This window comes from Rhinopithecus roxellana, chromosome 8, assembly GCF_007565055.1.
Source record: "Rhinopithecus roxellana isolate Shanxi Qingling chromosome 8, ASM756505v1, whole genome shotgun sequence".
In the NCBI taxonomy this organism is placed as follows: Eukaryota; Metazoa; Chordata; class Mammalia; order Primates; family Cercopithecidae; genus Rhinopithecus; species Rhinopithecus roxellana.
This window is the reverse complement of record NC_044556.1, coordinates 77,852,409-77,858,408: the sequence shown is the minus strand read 5'-3', so window position 1 is coordinate 77,858,408 and position 6,000 is coordinate 77,852,409.

Genomic DNA, 6,000 nt, shown 5'->3' with positions numbered 1-6,000 from the left:
TGCTGGGATTACAGGCGTGAGTCACCGTGCCCGGCCCCTACTTCATTTTACTTCATGGTAGTTATCACCGCTTGTCCCATTATACATTGATTCATTTATTTGTTTCTTGATTGTCTCCCTTTTACAAGAGTGTAAGCTCCTTAAAGGCAAGTACTTTGTCAATTTTATTCACAGATATACCATTGTGCCTAGAAAAGAAAGGGCATACAGGTGCTTTAATATGTATTTGTAAAATATTTGCAAAATAAATGAATCAGTGTAATTAATACAAAGATTTTTTCAGACTGGCTTCAGAGACAGGGGCTTTCAGACTGGCTTAAGAAATTAAAAATAGGAGCCGGGCATGGTGGCTCACTCCTGTAATCCCAGCATTTTGGGAGGCCGAGGCGGGCGGATCACAAGGCTGGGAGATCGAGGCCATCCCGGCTAGCATGGTGAAACCTCGTCTCTACTAAAAATCCAAAAATAAATTAGCTGGGCGTGGTGGTGGGTGCCTGTGTTCCCAGTTACTTGGGGGGGCTGAGACAGGAGAATGGCGTGAACCTGGGAGGCAGAACTTGCAGTGAGCCGAGATCGGACCACTGCATTCCAACCTGGGCAACAAAGCGAGACTCCGTCTCAAAAAAAAAAAAAAAAAGAAATTAAAAATAATCCTTTTTATTCATTCTGCAGAAGATAAACGAATACATTGAGATGGCCGTCTCAAAACCTAAAAGCTGTTCCAGCTTTTTACAGTTTTTGTAAATAAAAACTAAACTTTTTTTGTACGAAACCCTCAGCAGTTCGTTGTGATTTCAGATTATATCTAAAGTGATCAACAGTAATACAATTTATGAGCCATGGTTATCGCTCACATTAGTTATTCTTTTTTTAACTATATATATATAGTTAACATTATATAACTATAATATAGTTATATAACTATATTATATATTATGTGTAACTATATTATAATATATAGCTATATTATATATAATATATAATATATATATATATTTTAGAGATGGGGGTCTCCCTATGTGGCCCAGGCTGGTCTCAAACTCCTGGGCTCAAGTGATCCTCCCACCTCAGTCTCCCAAAGTGCTGAGATTACAGGCATGAGCCACCAGGCCTGGCCTAGTTATGCTTCATGACTTCACATAATTATTTAAAACATGTCTTATGATTCTTGATAAATAAAAATATTTATATTTTAGATGAGTAATAAGACATATACCAGTAGAAACCCTTGTTCTTTACATTGTATAATAGTGTAGAAAAACATAGAGAAGTCTGCCACTTAAAAAATAAAGCAGAGAGATGAGAATAAAATAATTATAAAAGACTACTTTTTGTACCACTTCATGACAAGTAATTTAAAAATCTAAAGGAGGCCAAGTGTGGTGGCTCTCACTTGTAATCACAGTACTTAGGGAGACTGAGGCATGAGGATCACTTGAGCCCAGGAGTTCGAGACCAGCCCGGGCAAAATAGTGAGACCTTGTCTCTAAAAAAGATTAAAAATGGCTGGGCACGGTGGCTCACACCTGTAATCCCAGCGCTTTGGGAGGCCAAGGCAGGTGGATCACGAGGTCAGGAGTTCGAGATCAGCCTGGCCGACATGGTGAAAACCCATCTCTACTAAAAATACAAAAATTAGCTGGGCGTGGTGGCGGGTGCCTGTAGTCCCAGCTACTCGGGAGGCTGAGGCAGGAGAATCACTTGAACCCAGGAGGCGGAGGTTGCAGTGAGCCAAGATCACACCACTACACTCCAACCTGGGTGACAGAGCGAGACTCTGTTTCAAAAATAAAAATAAAAGAAATGATGTTAACCTTCTTTGAATTGCATTGTATTAAATGTTATTAATATATGTTCCACAATTGTATGAGACTCCCAAAATTCTAATATGTCTTACATATGCTGTCAGTTGTAATTATGGTTAGTTTATTAAATTATTGTAGGCCACATAAATCACCAAATTTTCTTGCCGATTATGACTTTTTTTTTTTGAAATGGAAGAGTCTCACTCTGTTGCCCAGGCTGAAGTACAGTGGCCTGATCTCACTGCAACTTCTGCCTCCTGGGTTCAAGTGATTCTCCTGCCTCAGCCTCCCAAGTAGCTGGGATCATAGGCATGCACCACCACGCCTGGCTAACTTTTGTATTTTTAGTACAGACAGCATTTCACCATGTTGGCCAAGCTGGTCTCAAACTCCTTACCTCAAAGGATATACCAGCCTCGGCCTCCCAAAGTGCTAGGATTACAGATGTGAGCCACCGTGCTCAGCTATTATGCCTTTATGCCCATTTTAAGTTGTTTCCATGGTTAATTGCTTAATTCTGATGCAGTTTCTGAAAACTCCGCAAGCAAAATCCTAGAGTGTTGTGTCTTCAGGGAGGTTCATGAAAGGATGGAAAGGACAGTGACAAGCACTCTTTTTTTTTTTTTTTTTTTTTGAGACGGAGTCTCGCTCTGTCGCCCAGGCTGGAGTGCAGTGGCCCGATCTCAGCTCACTGCAAGCTCCGCCTCCCGGGTTCACGCCATTCTCCTGCCTCAGCCTCCCAAGTAGCTGGGACTACAGGCGCCCGCCACGTCGCCCGGCTAGTTTTTTGTATTTTTTAGTAGAGACGGGGTTTCACAGTGTTAGCCAGGATGGTCTCGATCTCCTGACCTCGTGATCCGCCCGTCTCGGCCTCCCAAAGTGCTGGGATTACAGGCTTGAGCCACCGCGCCCGGCCGACAAAGACTCTTAAATACAGCTTTCTGGCCGGGTGCAGTGGCTCATGTCTGTAATTCCAGCACTTTGGGAGGCTGAGGCAGGTGGATCGCTTGAGGTTAGGAGTTCGAGACCAACCTAGCCCACTTGGTGAAACCCCATCTCTACTAAAAGTACAAAAATTAGCTGGGCATGGTGGCATGTGCCTGTAATCCCAGCTATTGGGGGGCTGAGACAGGAAGATCGTTTGAATCTGGGAGGCGGAGGTTGCAGTGAGCCGAGATCATACCACTGCACTCCAGCCTGGGCAACAGAGCGAGACTCTGTCTCAAAAAAAAAAAAAAAAAAAATACAGATTTCTCATAACTTTAGGATATATCATTTGGACTAGGTATGAATTCTCAGAACTCTAATAAAAGGAATGACTGGTTTATAAAACTGCTAACCCAAACAGGACAAGAATTAATTGAAGGCTGTGGCAGTGCCTCATGCCTGTAAATCCCAGCACTTTGGGAGGCCAAGGCAGGCAGATCCCTTGAGCCCAAGAGTTTGAGGCCTGCCTAGGCAACATGGGGAAATTCTGTCTCTACAAAAAATACAAAAATTAGCAGGACATAGTGGTGTGTGTCTGTAGTCCCAGCTACTTGGGAGGCTGAGGTGGAAGGATTGCTTAAACCTGGGAAGGGGAGATTGCAGTGAGCTGAGATTGCACCACTGCACTTCAGCCTAGGCAACAGAGTGAGACCCTGTCTCAAATATATAAATAAATAATTGAATACCAAGAAAATACTTTGCCAAATGGTCACACTAAATCAGCCAGTATGGAAATTGTTAAGATATGAAATTTGAATAAATTCCATGGTCCAACTCAAATTACCTATGCTAACCCATCTAATAAACCGTACTACGCATCTAAATTAGAGAAACAAAGTTGATATTAAAATATAAGTCCAATATTAGGCACAGACTCATGGAGAACCCTGATGGCTGCCTGGCCCTTCCTGAGGACTTAAAGCCTCCATTATTAAGCTTTCCATGATTCATCATGAAGAGATAAAATGTTCCAAATTAAATGTGTGTGTATGTGTGTGTGTGAGTGGGTGTGTGTGATGACTGTTCTAAATTGCTAAAATAGTTTATGACCAATGTTTGGTTGTTAAACCCATAATCCTGGGAAGATGAATGCAACTTCAAGTACATTTCTGCTACCTGATCGATCATTTAAACCTTTATAGAGGAATTTTATTCAATTTTCATTTTCAGTATATATTTTCTGGTTGTAGTGATAGAAGTACTAATACTTGTTTCATTGGACAAGTTGTAAAAATGGTTTTATTTATTTATTTTGTTTTTATTTTTTTATTTTTTTTGAGACAGAGTTTCACTCTGGTTGCCCAGGCTGGAGTGCAATGGCACAGTCTCGACTCATACAACCTCTGTCTCCCACCTCCTGGGTTCAAGCAATTCTCTTGCCTCAGCCTCCCTAGTAGCTGGGATTGCAGGCGCCTGCCACCACACCCAGGTAATTTTTTCTATTTTTAGTAGAGACGGGGTTTCACCATGTTGGCCAGGCTGGTCTTGAACTCTTGACCTCAGGTGATCCGCCCACTTCAGCCTACCAAAGTGCTGGGATTACAGGCATGACCCACCGTGCCCAGCCTATTTATTTATTTATTTACTTATTTATTTTTCAGACAGAGTTTCGTTCTTGTTGCCCAGGCTGGAGTGCAATGGTACAGTCTCGACTCACTGCAACCTCTGCCTCCCAGATTCAAGTGATTCTCCTGCCTCAGCCTCTCAAGTGGCTGGGATTACAGGCATGCGCCACCATACCCAGCTAATTTTGTATTTTTAGTAGAGACAGTGTTTCATTATGTTGGCCAGGCTGGTCTTGAACTCCAGACCTCGGGTGATCCACCCTCTTTGGCCTCCCAAAGTGTTGGGATTACAGGCATGAGCCACGGCATCCGGCCATAAAAGTTTTTTGGTTTTTTTGTGTTTTTTTTGAGATAGAATGTCCCTCTGTTGCCCAGGCTGGAGTGCAATGGCATGATCTCGGCTCACTGCAACCTCTGCCTCCCAGATTCAAGTGATTCTCCTGCCTCAGCTTCCCGAGTTGCTGGGATTACAGGCACCTGCCACCATGCCCGGCTAATATTTGTATTTTTAGTAGAGATGGGGTTTCACCATATTGGCCAGGCAGGTCTCAAACTCCTGACCTCAGGCGATCCTCCCGCCTTGGCCTCCCAAAGTGTTGGGATTACAGGCATGAGCCACGGAGGCCGGCCAGTTTTTAAAAAAGGATTACAGATACAATAACATTAGGCAAAGCTAACTGAATTGACTAGATTGCCTTGGTCAAAGGTATTATAGATTGATGACAATCAGATCCACTTCCAGTAGAAGATGGAAGTTGACCCCTTATGAAATAAATAGTCACTGGAAAGGCCTATGCACCTAATAATAGAATGTCATGTATCTTCTGGTACTAAATACTAATATGATTAAATGCTACAAAGTTTTAATGCATTATGTCAAAGTGTATTTTCACCAGATTAAAAAAAACTTTCATGGGCTGGGCATGGTGGCTCAAGTCTGTAATCCCAGCACTTTGGGAGGCCGAGACGGGCGGATCACGAGGTCAGGAGATCGAGACCATACTGGTTAACACAGTGAAACCCCGTCTCTACTAAAAAATACAAAACCTAGCTGGGTGAGGTGGCGGGTGCCTGTAGTCCTAGCTGCTTGGGAGGCTGAAGCAGGGGAATGGCATAAACCTGGGAGGCGGAGCTTGCAGTGAGCTAAGATCCGGCCACTGCGCTCCAGCCTGGGCGACAGAGCGAGACTCCGTCTCAAAAAAAAAAAAAAAAAAAAACCTTCATGGTCCACTGACTGAGGACAATCAAACATTTCACAATCTAGAACCTGGAGATCGATTGGGTCTTCTGAGGGCAACGTCACAGAAAAACTGCCCTTGGCACCAACAATGCAGCAAAACTTTGAGATCCTGAACCTTGGTCTCATAATCTCACAACTCAGAAGGGCCCCCTCCAGACTTGTGGAACTGTATACCGATTGGAAACCTTAAGGTAAAGCTAAACAGGGAAGTTTCTCTCCAGAAGCAGATGGCATCCCACATGTGGACAGCTTTTTCTCAAGATCATGGATCGAGATTGTACTATCATGAGACTCTTACCTCTCAAATTTTTCTTGCTTGTGTCTATATGAACAATAGAACTGAAAAAGGGATCTCATGTGTGTACTCATGGGGTATACTTTTATTTGTAGAGGATTTTGCAGC